Source organism: Heterodontus francisci, chromosome 1, assembly GCF_036365525.1.
Source record: "Heterodontus francisci isolate sHetFra1 chromosome 1, sHetFra1.hap1, whole genome shotgun sequence".
Taxonomy (NCBI): domain Eukaryota; kingdom Metazoa; phylum Chordata; class Chondrichthyes; order Heterodontiformes; family Heterodontidae; genus Heterodontus; species Heterodontus francisci.
Window position 1 is genome coordinate 42,416,048 of NC_090371.1, and position 14,283 is coordinate 42,430,330.

Genomic DNA, 14,283 nt, shown 5'->3' on the forward strand with positions numbered 1-14,283 from the left:
AATTATTCGGTCAGTTGAAGGATACTTGTTGGCTGGACACAGAGAATCCCACGATTCTTCAAAAAAATCTTTTAAAGCCAGCTAGAGCAGTTTGGTTGCCTCCTCCTTCCAGACATGGCAACATGCTGGCCTCTGGAGAGAGTATCCTGGAACACCAATCCTTGCACTGCTTCATTTCTAAGCACATTTACTCAGACAGCCATCAAGAGATTGGGAACTGTGCCAAGTTGACACTTCCCACAGATCCCATTTTTGCCTCAACATTTGATTCACCTTTGCATTCTTTTCTGCTGACCGCTTGCTTCGCACGACACTACACTACCTCAGCAGCTTTCTTTGCATCATTGGATGATTACAATGGAACACAGTATTCAAAACGCAGCCTGACCGCAGATCTTTGTTTACCTAAGGATATCAAGGAATGTGGAGCAAAGGCAGGCAAATGAAGTTGAGGTACAAATCCACCATTATCTAGCTGAATGGCAGAACAGGCTAGAGAGGCTCAATGACCGACTCCTTTTCTTAGGTAATAAAAACAGAAAGTGCTGGAAACATTCAGCAGATCAGGCAGCATCTGTGGAGAGAGAAGCAGAATTAACATTTCAGGTCTGTGACCTTTCATCAGAACTGGCAACGGTTAGAAAAAATTTGGTTTTAAGCAAGTGTTGGGGGGCATGGGGGGGTGGGTTTGGTGAGGGAAGAGAACAAAAGCGAAGGTGTGTGATAGGGCAGAGGGCAGGAAAGATTAAAAAACAAGGCTGTTATGGGACAAAGGCAAAGAACATGTTAATGGTTGTGGTGAAAGACAAAGCATTAGTCCACAGATAGCGTTAATGGCAGAATAATGAGCAACTCTGTCCACATGAAAAACAGGCACATGGTTAAAAAAATCAAATGAAATAAAGTAAGAAAATATAAAAATATTTTTAAAAAGGCCAGTCATGCTGTGAAATTGTTGAATTCAAGGTAGAGTCCACAAGGCTGTAGAGTGCCTAATCAGAAGATCAGGTGCTGCTCCTCGAGCTTGCGTTGATGTTCACTGGAACACTGCAGCAGGCCATGGACAGAATGTGGACATGAGAGCGGTGGCGGCGGGTGGGGGTGTTGAAATGGCAAACAATTGGAAGCTCGGGGTCATGCTTTCAGACTGAGCAGAGGTGCTCCGCAAAGCGGTCACCCGATCTGCATTTGGTCTCCCCAATGTAGAGGTGACTACATTGTGAGCAGCGAATACAGTATACTAAATTGAAGTACAAGTAAATCATTGCTTCACCTGGAAGGAGTGTGTGGGGCCTTGGATGTTGAGGAGATGGAGGTAAAGGGGCAGTATTACACTTTCTGCGATTGCATGGGAAGGGGACGAGGTGTCGGGGTGATGGAGGAGTGGACCAGGATGTCGCGGAGGGAACGAGCCCCTCGGAATGCTGACAGAAAGACAAGGGAAGATGTGTTTGGTGGTGGCATCATGCTGGAGGTGGAGGAAATGACAGAGGATGATCCTTTGGATGTTGAATTTGTTGGGATGGAAAGTGAGGACAAGGAGAACCCTGTTGCGGTCTGGGAAGGAGGGGAAGGGGTAAGGGCAGAAGTGCGGAAAATAGGTCAGACACGGTCGAGGGCCCTGTCAACCACAGTGGCGTGGAATCCTCATTGGTATTTAAAAATCTGTCAATGTCTGCTTTAAACATGCTCAATGACTGAGCTTCCACAGCCCTCTGGGGTAGAGAATTCCAAAAATTCACAACACTCTGAGTAAAGAAATTTCTCATTATCTCGGTCCTAAGTGGATTCCCTCTTATTTTGAAAATGTGTCCCCTGGTTCTAGACCCCCCAACCAGGGGATACATCTTAGCTGTATCTACCCTGTCTATCCCTTTAAGTATTTTGTACGTTTCAATGAGATCACCTCTCATTCTTCGAAACTCCATAGAATGCAGGCCCAGTTTCCCCACTCTCTCTTCATAGGACAGTCCTGCTATCCCGGGAACAGGTTTGGTAAACCTTCGTTGCACTCCCTCTATGGCAATAATATCCTTCCTAAGGTAAGGGGACCAAAATTGCACACAGTAATCCAGCTGCAGTCTAATAAAGGTTCTATACAATTGAAGCAAGACTTCACTATTCCTGTACTCAAATCCTCTTGCGATAAAGGCTAACATACCATTAGCCTTCCTAATTGCTTGCTGCACCTGCATGTTAGATTTCAGTGATTATTGACACGGACACCCTTTGTACATCTACACTTTTGAATCTCTTATCATTTAAGGAATACTCTGCACATCTATTCCTCCTACCACATTATATTCCATCTGCCACGTTCTTGCCCACTCACTAAGTCTGTCCAAATCCAATAAAGGTGTGAGAAAGGTGGAAATTGGAAGCAAAGTTGACAAGGTTTTCCAGTTCGGGGAGACAGCAGGAAGCAGCACCGATACAGTCATTAATGTACTGGAAAAAGAGGCGAGGGAGGGGGCCTGCATAGGACTGGAATAAGTAAAGTTCCACATATCCCACAAAAATTCAGGCATAACTAGGACCCATGCGGGTACCCATAGCGACACCTTTTACTTGAAGGAAGTGCGTGGAGTTGAAGGAGAAGTTGTTCAATGTAAGAACAAGTTCAGCCAGGTGGAGGAGGGTGGTGATGGATGGGGACTGGTTGGGCCTCTGTTCAAGGAAGAAGAGGACAGCACTCAGACCATCCTGGTAGCGGATGGAGGTGTAGAGAGACTGAACGTCCATAGTGAAGAGGCGACGGTTAGGGGCAGGAAACTGGAAATTGTCAAAATAACATAGGGCATCAGAAGAGTCACGGATGTAGGTGAGAAGAGACTGGACCGGGAAGAAAAAATAGAGTCGGGATAGGAAGAAATACATTCAGTGGGGTAGAAACAGGCTAAAATGATAGGTCTACCAGGACAGTCCTGTTGGTGGATTTTGGGAAGGAGATAGAAGTGGGCTGTCTGGGGTTGCAGGACTATGAGGTTGGAAGCTGTAGAGGGAAGATCTCTGGAAGTGATGAGGTCAGTGACAGTCCTGGCGACAGTGCTTGATGTTCGTCAGTGGGTCATGGTCCAGGGAGAGGTAGGAAGAAGTATCTGAGAGTTGGTGCTCAGCCTCTGCAAGGTAGAAGTCAGTAAGCCAGACAACAACAGCACCACCCTTGTCAGCAGGTTTGATCACAATGTTGGGATTAGACCTGAGAGAACGGAGCACAGCAAGTTCGGAGGGAGACAGGTTAGAGCGAGCGAAGGGAGCGAAGAAATTGAGACGGCCGATGTGTTCAGGAAAATTTTCTACACGTGTTGCTAGTCCAACGAGAAAGGAAGTACTGTTGGACCTGGTTCTTGGGAATGAGGTGGGCCAAGTGAATCAAGTATCAGTAGGAGATCATTATCATTTAGGGGACAGATCATTGTATTATACGGTTTAGGCTGACTATTGAGAAGGACAAAGAACAATCTGGAGTAAGAACAATTAACTGGGAAGAAAGCCAACCTCAATGGGGTGAGAACAGAGCTGGGAAGAATAAATTGAAGTCAAAGATTTTCAGGAAAAACGGTAGTTGAACAATGGCTACCTTCAAAGAAGAGATCGTTCGGGCACAATCAAGGTATGTTCCCTCGAAATGGGGAAAGATACGGTAAACAATTCCAGAGCTCCCTGGATGACAAAACAGGTAGAGCTTAAAATAAAAGAGCAAAAGTGTGCGTATGACAAATGCCAATAAGAAAATACTATTGAGAACCAGGCTGAATACAGAAGGTCCACAGAGGAAGAGAAAAAGCAAACAAGAGAAGCAAAGAGAGCATAAAAAGAGACTGGCAGCTAGCATTAAAGGGAATCCCAAAGTTTTCTATAGACATATAAAGAGTAAAAAGGTGGTAATAGGAGGCGTGGGGCCGATTAGGGACCATAAAGGGGATTTACGCATGGAGGCAGAGGGCATAGCTGAGGTATTAAATGAATACTTTGCATCTGTCTTTACCAAGGAAGAAGATGCAATCCAGGTAATGGTGAAAGAGGAGCTAATTCAGACACTAGAAGAGTTAAAAATTGATAAGGAGGACGTATTAGATAGGCTGTCAGTACTTAAAGTGGATAAAGCACCAGGACAGGATATGATGCATCCAAGGATACTGAGGGAAGTGAGGGTGGAAATCGTGGAGGCACTGGCCATAATTTTTCAGTCTTCCTTAGACTCGAGGGTGTGGTGCCAGAGGACCGTAGAATTGTAAACGTTACACCCTTGTTTAAAACAAGGGTGTAAAGATAAGCCCAGCAACTACAGGCCAGTCAGTTTAACTTCAGTGGTGGGGAAACTCCTAGAAAGAACAATTTGGGACAAAATTAATAGTCACATGGACAAATGCGGATTAATTAAAGAAAGCCAGCATGGATTTCTTAAGGGAAAATCATGTTTAACTAACTTGCTGGAGTTTTTTGAGGAGGTAACAGAGAGGGCTGATGAGGACAATTCTGTTGATGTGGTGTACATGGACTTTCAAAAGGTATTTGATACAGTGCCACACAACAGACTTGTGAGTAAAGTTATCGCTCATGGAATAAAAGGGATGGTAGCAACATGGATATAGAATTGGTTGAGTGACAGGAAACAAAAAGTAGAATTAGGTCGATTCGCAGAGGCTTCAACTTTCCTTTATTTTGGATCTGATCTTTCTTTTCGTCTCCTGTGTCAACGAAGAACAGGCTGTCGTCGGTCTTTTCACACACAAGACCACCGACCGTCCGCTCCTGCAGCCGCACATCCTCCAGAAACGCCTCCACCTCAGTTACGTCGCTGTGTTTGCTCCAGTTCTTCTTCTTGTTGAGCCGCGTGCGGCGCTGCTAGTGGTTAATGTTTTTCAGGCTGGAGGAAGATTTATAGTGGAGGTCCCTGGGGTCAGTGTTCGGACCCTTGCTTTTCCTGATATATATTAATGAGCTAGACCTTAGAGTACAGGGCACAATTTCAAAGTTTGCAAATGATACGAAACTTGTAAACATTGTAGCATTATAACGAAGCATTGTAAACTGTGAGGAGGATAGTACAGAACTGCGAAAGGACATAGACAAGGTGGTGGAATGGGCAGGATGGCGGCAGACTAAGTTCAATGCAGAGAAATGTGAAGTGATTCATTTTGGTAGGAAGAACATGGAGAAACAATATAAAATAAAGCGTACAATGCTAAAGGGGTGCAGGAGCACAGGAGCCTAGGTGTATATGTGCATGTCATTGAAGGTGGCAGGACAGGTTGACAGCGCAGTCAATAAAGCATACAGTATCGTAGGCTTTATTAATAGGGGCATAGAGTACAAGAGCAAGGAAGTTTTGTTAAACTTGTATAAGACACTAGTTCAGCCTCAGCTAGAGAACTGCGTCCAGTTCTGGGCGCCGCACCTTTGGAAAGATGCGAGGGCATTGGGAAACGTGCGCAGACATGCATGATTCTTCACCTGTGGTCACAAACTAGTTGTACATTCAAAGAGTGGAAGTCTTTGCGATTCGCAAATGCAGCAGGCTGTTCCCAGGGAGCTCTAATGGCCATGAGTGCAATCAATCTCCCCTTGCACTCTAGGGAACCCAGCAATGGCGTCGAAGACCGCAGACCTTCTGCCTGGCTGTCCTCGTCTACAGATAAGAAGATGAAATCATTGGCATGACGAAATAAGGTATTCGTCACCCATTTCGCCACCTGCAGAATGCTGCCATCTCTAATTGCAAGACTGTGCAATGCACAGCAAGCAATAATTATTTGTGAGCCCCTCCAGACCAGTCAAGGCAGCGGAAGCGCATTTGCAGCATGCCAATGGTATGCTCAATGATGGGTCTGGTGGATACGCGAACAGCTGTATCTCTCTTCAGCTGCGTTTTGGAGGTGCCGCATCTGTCACCCATTGACCCTGGAAAGCACCGCTAGCAAAGAAAATTAAGTGCAGCAGTCATCTTGAAGGCAACTGGCAAGGGATTCCCATCAAACACAAGTTCACAATGCAGGATCCTTCAAATTTCTGTGACCATTTATGTGACATCTTTAGGCGTCTCTGACATTGCCTCTCTGACATTTGAAGGTAATTTGTCCTTATCCTGCAGATGTGATGACGTGCCAGTGCCCATCTTCAATAAGGCTGTTCCTGGACGTTATCATTGGCAGCATCCTCACCTTCTTGTTCTCCTGTTGCTCGTGTTCAGGCATCATGCATTGAGGGAAAAGAGCCTTCCTTAGTCCCTCCCTCTGCTCTTCTTCCCACAGTAGGCAAATTGGGTGCATTAGGCCCATTTTGCTGCAGCTTTACAAATAATGAGATGATCACACCAATCAAAGCCAGCCTTCTGTTGCCAGTCAGCTGAACCATCGAGGCAATGAGCAGTTCGCTTTTATGTGCCTTAAAATTGCAGCCAGCTGAAAATCCCACCCATCATTTGTCTCCTCCCACTCTCCATGCAATCCTTGAGTGGCTACGTCATTTGCATTATTATTCGAGAAAATGGCATGTGTACAATTTACAATTTAAAGCACTTTCCAACCTCCTCCTGCCACCTTCCAACCTGCACCCATCACCCTTGACCCAATGTAACCTTAACTCTTCCCTCTGTCACCACTGAATCTCCCCCGATCACCTTGAACAGTGTCACAATCAATTTATTCATCCCTCCCCCCGTTCCTACTCCCGTTACCGACTCTGACCCTTGACCCTCCTCAAATCCACCTTAAGGTTATTGCAGACTTCCGTTCCCCTCCCTATGATGCCATAGAATACCCAACCCTAAGTCTTCATCTTCCCCCATACAGAATTCATTTGCCCCCATTGACTGTGACCGTTCTCTCTGCCAGTCAGTACCCTGAATTCGCCCCATAGGTCCCAGACATCGACAGCACTCATTCCTCCCTGTAGGCCCCGCATGACCATCTGTTGACTGTAATGCTCAAATCAACCCACCACCCCCGCAGCCACCCACATCCAGCTTCAGCAGCAACAACCACCACTACACGCCTTGGACGCTTCTCTACCCTGTCCCTCTATGTACCTTATCACCCCACCCTTTGCCCTCCACTCTTCCCTCTGCTGCTCCTCCATGCATGCGGTAACCCCACCCTGTCGTCCCCAAGTACCCTCCCCTGCTCCTTCATGCCTTCGCCGCTATCCCCTGAGAAGAATCGCCCTTGCTAGTGCTAAGCCTGGAACCAAACATTCATTCCAATGCTGGCATTCCTTGTGCTGTGAGTTCAAGAAAGTAAAACACTGACTTCAGACACAACTGCACAAAGTCACGTTTAAACAATCGCGAACCGGGTGGCACGGAATACCACTTGCCGTTAACTTAATCTGGCAGGTAGGACTTAATTTGAACTAAGTGTAGGGTAATGAGTATTCATGGTATGGAAAGCTGCAATCTGCCACTGCGTAAGGTGAACCCTGGACCATCGACTTAATTTCAGAAAAAAGATCCCACCATCGGAAATCCGACAAAGCAACTCATTCCTGATGAAATCATCCCACACGCTAAAGCCTGGCTATCCAACCCGAACCCGACCAAACCCAACTACATGTGTCAGGTTCCGGTCAGGTCGGGTCTGTATTCTGCGTCCAGCATTCAGACTCGAGTTGGGCTGGACTGTACTGCTTTGTTTCCTATTGTTTTTGTTTTAATCTATGATTTTTTTCCTGTTTCATTAATACATTTGTTATTTTTGTGTCGGATCCGGCATTTAAAAAAATTGAAGGACTCGGGCCCGGGTCGGGTTTTAATTTTATACCAGAGTCAGGCTTTATCACACACCACCAAAGCCACTCTTGCAGGGCCCATAAAATTCCCTCCTCAATCTCTTTTGAAGCGCCACTGAGTGAACACTTAGCAAGCCAAAACTTGCTATGAATTATTAAGCTGCTTTATTACCAATTGAGTCAAAATACGATCAGATTAAACAACAGCACCTCCAACATAGTAAAACATGTCAAAGTGCATGTAGGTTGTAAGAAACACCTTAAAGAAGAAAGGAGGAGAGAAGAGGCATACGGAGGCAAGTCAAAAGCCTGGGACCTCGGCAACTAAGGAACATGGGAACAGGAGTAGGTCATTTAGTCCCTCGAGCCTGTTCCATCATTCAATAAGATCATGGCAGATATGCAATCTAACTCTATATACCCGCCTTTGTCCCATATCTCTTAATACCTTTCATTAACAAAAATCCATCAATCTCAGACTTAAAATTAACAACTGATCTAGCATCAATTAACACTTTCAAAAGAGTGTTCCAAACTTCTACCACCCTGTGTGTAGAAGTGTTTCTTAATTTCACTCCGGAAAATTCTGGCTCTAATTTTTAGACTGTGCCTCTAACTAGCAGAAATACTTTCTCACTATCTACCCTATTTGTTCCCTTAAATATCTTGAAAACTTCAATCAAATCACCCCTTAGCCTACTAAATTGCAGGGAATACAACCCTAGTTTGTGTAATCTCTCCTCGTAATTTATTCCTTGGAGTCCAGGTATCATTCTGGTAATCTACCAAGGCTATGGGCCCTGACAACATCCTGGTTGTAGCAACAAAGACTTGTGCTCCAGAACTAGCAGCACCCTTGCCATGCCATTCCAAGTACAGCTACAACACTAACATCTGCCCGATAAAGTGTAAAATTGCCCAGGCATGTCCTGCCCAAAAAAAGCTGAACAAATTCCATCTAGTCAATTATTGCCCCATCAGTTTTCTTTAAATCATCAGAAAAGTGATGGAAGGTGTCATCAGCAGTGGTATCAAGTGGTAATTACTCATCAACAACCTGCTCACCAATACTCAGTTTGGGTTCCAGCAGGACCACTCCGCTCCAGATCTCAATTCAGCCTTGGTCCAAACATGGATAAAATAGCTGAATTCCAGAGGTGAGGTGAGAGTGACTGCACTTGACATCAAGGCAGCATTTGACTGAGTGTGGCACTGAAGTCAAAGGGAATGAGGGGAAATCCCTCCACTGGCTGAAGTCATACCTAGCACAAAGGAAGACGGTTGTGGTTGTTTATTTATTTTTTATTTATTTAGAGATACAGCACTGAAACAGGCCCTTCGGCCCACCAAGACTGTGCCGGCCATCAACCACCCATTTATACTAATCCTACACTAATCCCATATCCCTACCACATCCCCACCCGTCCCTACATTCCCCTACCACCTACGTACACTAGGGGCAATTTATAATGGCCAATTTACCTATCAACCTGCAAGTCTTTGGCTGTGGGAGGAAACCGGAGCACCCGGCGAAAACCCACGCAGACACAGGAAGAACTTGCAAACTCTGCACAGACAGTAACCAGAATTGAACCCGGGTCGCTGGAGCTGTGAGGCTGCGGTGCTAACCACTGCGCTGCCCTGTTGCAGGCCAAACATCTCAGCCCCAGGACATCACTGCAGGAGGGCAGTGTCGTAGACCCAAGCATCTTCAGCTGCTTTATCATAGTCTGAAGTGGGGATGTTCGCTGATGATTGCACATTATTCAGCTCTATTTGCAACTCCTCAGTTAATGTCGCAGTCCATGCCTGCATGCAGCAAGACCTGAACGACATTCAGGTGTGGATGATAAGTAGCAAGTAACATTTGTGCCACACAAGTGCCAGGCAATGACCATCTCCAACAAGAGAAAGTCTAACCACCTCCCACTGACATGCAACAGCATTACCATTTCGAAAGCCTCCACCATCAACCTCCCGAGAGCCAGAGAAACTTTACTGGACCAACCACGAAAATTCTGTGACTACAAAGCAGGTCAAAGGCTGGGAATTCAGCAGTGAGTGATTCACCTCCCGACTCCCCAGAGCCTGTTCACCATCTACAAGGCACAAGTCAGGTGTGTGATGGAGTACTCTCCACTTGCCTGGATGAGCACAGCTTCAGCACCACTCAGGACAAAGCAGCCCGCTCTATCAGCATTCCATCCACCAACTTAAACATTCACTCTCTCCACCACTGACGCACAGTGGCAGCAGTGTGTACCATCTACAAGATTCACTGCTGCAACTCGCCAAGGATTCTTCAACAGCGCCTTCCAAACTCGCACCTTCTACCACCTAGAAGAACAAGAGCAGCAGGCGCATGGGAACACCACCACTTGCAAGTTACACACCATTTGGACTTGGAAAAGTATTGTCATTCCTTCACTGTCACTGGGTCAAAATCCTGAACACTCTCCGTAACAACACTGTGGCCGTACTTACACCACATGGACTGCTGTGGTTCAAGAAGGTAGTTCACCAGCATCTTCTCCAGGGCAATTAGACATGGACAATAAATGCCGGCCTTGCCAGTGATGCCCACATCGCACAAACAAATAAACAAAAATTATCACTTTTTAGTGCCGTTGTTTTACTGTTATTTTGCTTACATTAATTTTTGTGAGCCACTGTCCCTGAATCATCACTAGTTTCCTTAGAATGTCTGGCATTCTGACCACTTCCTCTGCTGTAAATACTAATGCAAAGGAATTATTCAGCATGTCTGCCATGTTGATTTTGATATCCCTTTCAAGTTTCTTTTCATGCTCCTTTTTTGGAGCTTTCACTATCTGATTTGTTGACCTTTGCTGTTCTTTGTATCTTTCCCATTTGCCAGGATCTATGATTTGTTTTCGCATTTTTGAATGCTTTTTCTTCCAATTTATGTTATCTCTTACCTCTTTAGTTGCCCATTGCTGATATTTTTGGCAAGTATAGCTCTTGCCCCTTCACAATATAAACTGGTTGTACATCACTTTAACTTCTTTTCTGAACATCGGAAAGCTGAAAAGCATGGTTGCCAATGACAAAGTAATTAAAATCAGGGATGCGTCGGAGCGCACAAATGGAAGAGCACTGAACCTCGGAGGGCTAGAACTGAAGGAGGTTACAGAGATAGGGGTGAGGCCATGGAGGAATGTGAAAAGAAGGATGGGAATTTTAAAACTGAATTGTTGCCAGACCAGGGGCCAATATAGGTCAGACAGGGGTGATGGGCAAACAGAACTGGATGCAAGTTCGGATACGAGCAGCAAAGTTTTGGATGAGTTCAAGTTCATGGAGGCCTGGTAGATAGAGGAAAAACAGTTATCTATCTGGATTATAGGAAATATTTGGTAATGTTTGTGGAGGTAGAAAATGGCAGGCTGGCCAGGAGAGAATTAGAATAGTTAAGTCTAGAGATAACAAAGGTACCATTAGTACAATGTGTATTTGCATATTGATCTAAAAATAACTAAAACATTTGCTCCTCACCTTCAGTGAATCACCCAACATGATTAAAAGCTAATTTTCCATTTCTCCATCTTTCTTGCAGCTCTTTACTGCCTGACTTGTCTATGTTTTACTTATTAAAATATTTGGAAATACTTATATTTTACACAATCCTCTTTGATGGCGAAATCTTTGTGGTTAAAAGTCCCAAACTCCTCCCAGTTGCAATGGGTTGGACCTCCCAGATCGTTTCAAAATCTATGTCCTCTTCACTCACTTCTTCAAGCAATTTCCACCTGGACATCTGTGAATAAGGCAATTCCTAGTGATCCTGTTGGGCTTTTATTTCTCCGAAAACTTCAACTTTCAAAACACGTTCCAATCTTCGTTGCCTTTCGCTGTCTTAGACTTTCCAGAGCAGGCGTTCCCTCTCTCCCTCTTAAGGCTGCCACCGCTGATTGTCTCCCTTACAGCCTCCTCTCAGGCTGCCACTGCTGGTTCCCTTCCTTTCTTACAGCCTGTTTGCCTTCAGAAAATCAATTAACTTTATCTGGACTCAAAAGTCAATAGCTTATTATCCTGTTCCAATATGAAAAGTCCAGAAGTCTGGTTTCCATTTATCCCGGGTGTTAACAGCTGCTTGGTACATTTGCATCTTCAGAATCACTTGTTTATGACCCGGAAGTCCGGGATGGTGAAACCCATTGTTCTTCAGGTATTACCCCTGCAGTCTCTGTTTTTTCCAAAAAGTCTTTGATCCATGTTCTCTGTTGTCCTGGTAACCGAGATTTCTGTCTTGTCCTTTAGCAGAGTGGATGTGAGGTCACCTGACCTTCTGGACTCCAGCTTAAACTTTTAAAATTCACAATTTTTAAGATCTAATCATGTTACAAAGTCCTGCGGACATAACGCTACTTGAGATAATGTTCCTTTGTACTTAATATCTCATATAAAGTTCGTGACAGAAACCACGCATGCCAAATGTAAATATTAATTTTGTCCTATGGAACACTGCTTGAAACCTTTTACTGGACATTACAAATAACTTTTAAAACACAGAACTGAACAGCTAAAGATGGCTACGCACATCTGCATATGAGAAGACAAAGGCTGGCTGAGAGACAGAGGTAAATTACTCAGTATAGCTGGAACAAAGGGGGTGCTCCCTGATTCAATTAGCGAGATTGGTTTTGTCAATAGTGGTGATCAAAAGACGACGACACCCTTTGACTTTGAATGGGCCAAATCCCCTCTCTTCCCACCCCCCCTTACCGAGTATGTCGGAAGGACTCTGAAGTTCAAACAACCCTCCAGGAATTCCTGTTTTCAAACAAAGAGGTGGTCACATGACATACCTGCTGGTGTAGCAGTGAATTTGTGAATTGTGCCTCACAGTGAAAAAGAGACTGGAACTGAACCCCAGGAAGAAAGCATCTCTCTCTCTCTCTCCAGCAAAGTCCCAGGGAAACCATGGTGGCAGCTACTAAGCCTCAAGAACAGAACCTTACAGGTGACCACCAAGACGACAGGTAAAACTTCTCTTCGGCCTCTGGAACCAGAGAAGCCAGCCTGAATTGTGCACTTGGCTCCAGTGAGGACTCCAAGACTTTAACTTCAATTAAGGACATTGCAACTCAGTATCTGAATTCCATTTATTACAGACTTTACTTCAACCTCCCAACTTTTTCCTTCCGCTCGGTATCGATGTGTGTGTGTGTGCCTCTCGTATGCATGTGAGCGTGGATGTGTGCATTTTAGTCATTTTAACCAGATGATAAGTTTAATAAACTTATATCTTTCTTGCTCAAACCCAAGAAAACCTGTCCGATTGGTTCATTTGTAATTATATTCGAGGAGCAGTGAGCAAGGGCTCACTGAGGTGCTAAGCTAAAAATAACTGTGTTTAAAAAGATAAACTCTGTTACAGCAAACCAGAGAAGGGCGAAAGGGGAGCCTGAGACCCCTTCCTCACCTGGTCATAACACTCTATTAAATCCTCTCTCATTCCTAGAGTTGATTGACATTTCCTCAAACCTTTCTTCACAACTCAGTCATTTTTTAATATAAGGAGAAACTACGTTACCCCAATGTCATCAAACAAAAACAAACAAAATTGCCCCCTTTTTATATGGCACAATAGGGAATGAAACCACAATACAAAGGAAATATTTTTTTAAACTAGTGGCCTGTATGCTCTCCAGTGCCCACCAGTTGCAGAAGGCCTCAAGTGCACCAGCAGACACTGTGTGCTCTTTCTCCAGCTCACTCTTCTGATCAGCTTCATTATTTTTCTCTACATTTCCCGAGCGTGGATACTTTTCTTATGCCTTGATTAGAATCAAATACACTATTCAAAATGCAGATTGACATAGACATGGTGACCGAGTATTAAACTACTTATTAGGAAATGTATCTTAGCATTCTCTCTGCTTTGTTAGTTTTCACATCTACACTGATGACACCGAGCTCTACCTCACCACCACCTCTCTCGACTCCTCCACTGTTGCTAAATTATCAGACTGCTTATCCGGCACCCAATATTGGATGAGCAGAAATTTCCTTCACTTAAATGTTGCAAAGACTGAAACCATTGTTTTCGGTTCACGCTCCAAACTCTATTCTCTAGCTAACAACTCTTTCCAGCAACAATCTGAGATTAAACCAGTCTGTTTGCAACCTCAATATCATATTTGACCCCAGGATGAGCTCCTGACCACCATCACGAAGACTATTTCCTCCTCTGTAACATCACATGACTTCACCCGTCTCAGCTCAGTGCTGCTGAAACCCTCATTCATGGCTTTGTTAACTTTAGACTTAACTATTCAAATACACTCCTGGTTGGTCTCCCACATTCTACCCTCTGTAAACTTGAGGTCATTCAAAACTCTGCTGCCCGTGTCTTTACTCACTCCAAATCCCATTCATCTATCACCCCTGTGCTCACTGACGTACATTGGCTCCCGGTCAAGCAACGTCTTGATTTTAAAGTTTCCAACCTTGTGTTCAAATCCCTCCATGGCCTCAGCCCTGCCATCTCTGTATTTGCCTCCAGTTCCACAACTCTGAGATAATTCCAAC

General features: G+C 44.7%; 1 protein-coding gene across 4 annotated transcripts in view; it reads right to left on the reverse strand.

Moving 5' to 3' along the window:
- ccdc142 (coiled-coil domain containing 142) overlaps positions 1-14,283 on the reverse strand; it is a 318,889-nt gene that overhangs the window by 282,490 nt on the left and 22,116 nt on the right. For 3 of the 4 annotated variants that reach the window (XM_068029614.1, XM_068029644.1, XM_068029653.1), the window contains exon 2: positions 406-574. The exons of the other annotated variant lie outside the window; for it this stretch is intronic. The gene's annotated coding sequence lies outside the window, so the exon portion shown is untranslated. The remainder of the gene's footprint in view (positions 1-405; positions 575-14,283) is intronic. 4 annotated transcript variants of the gene reach the window in all.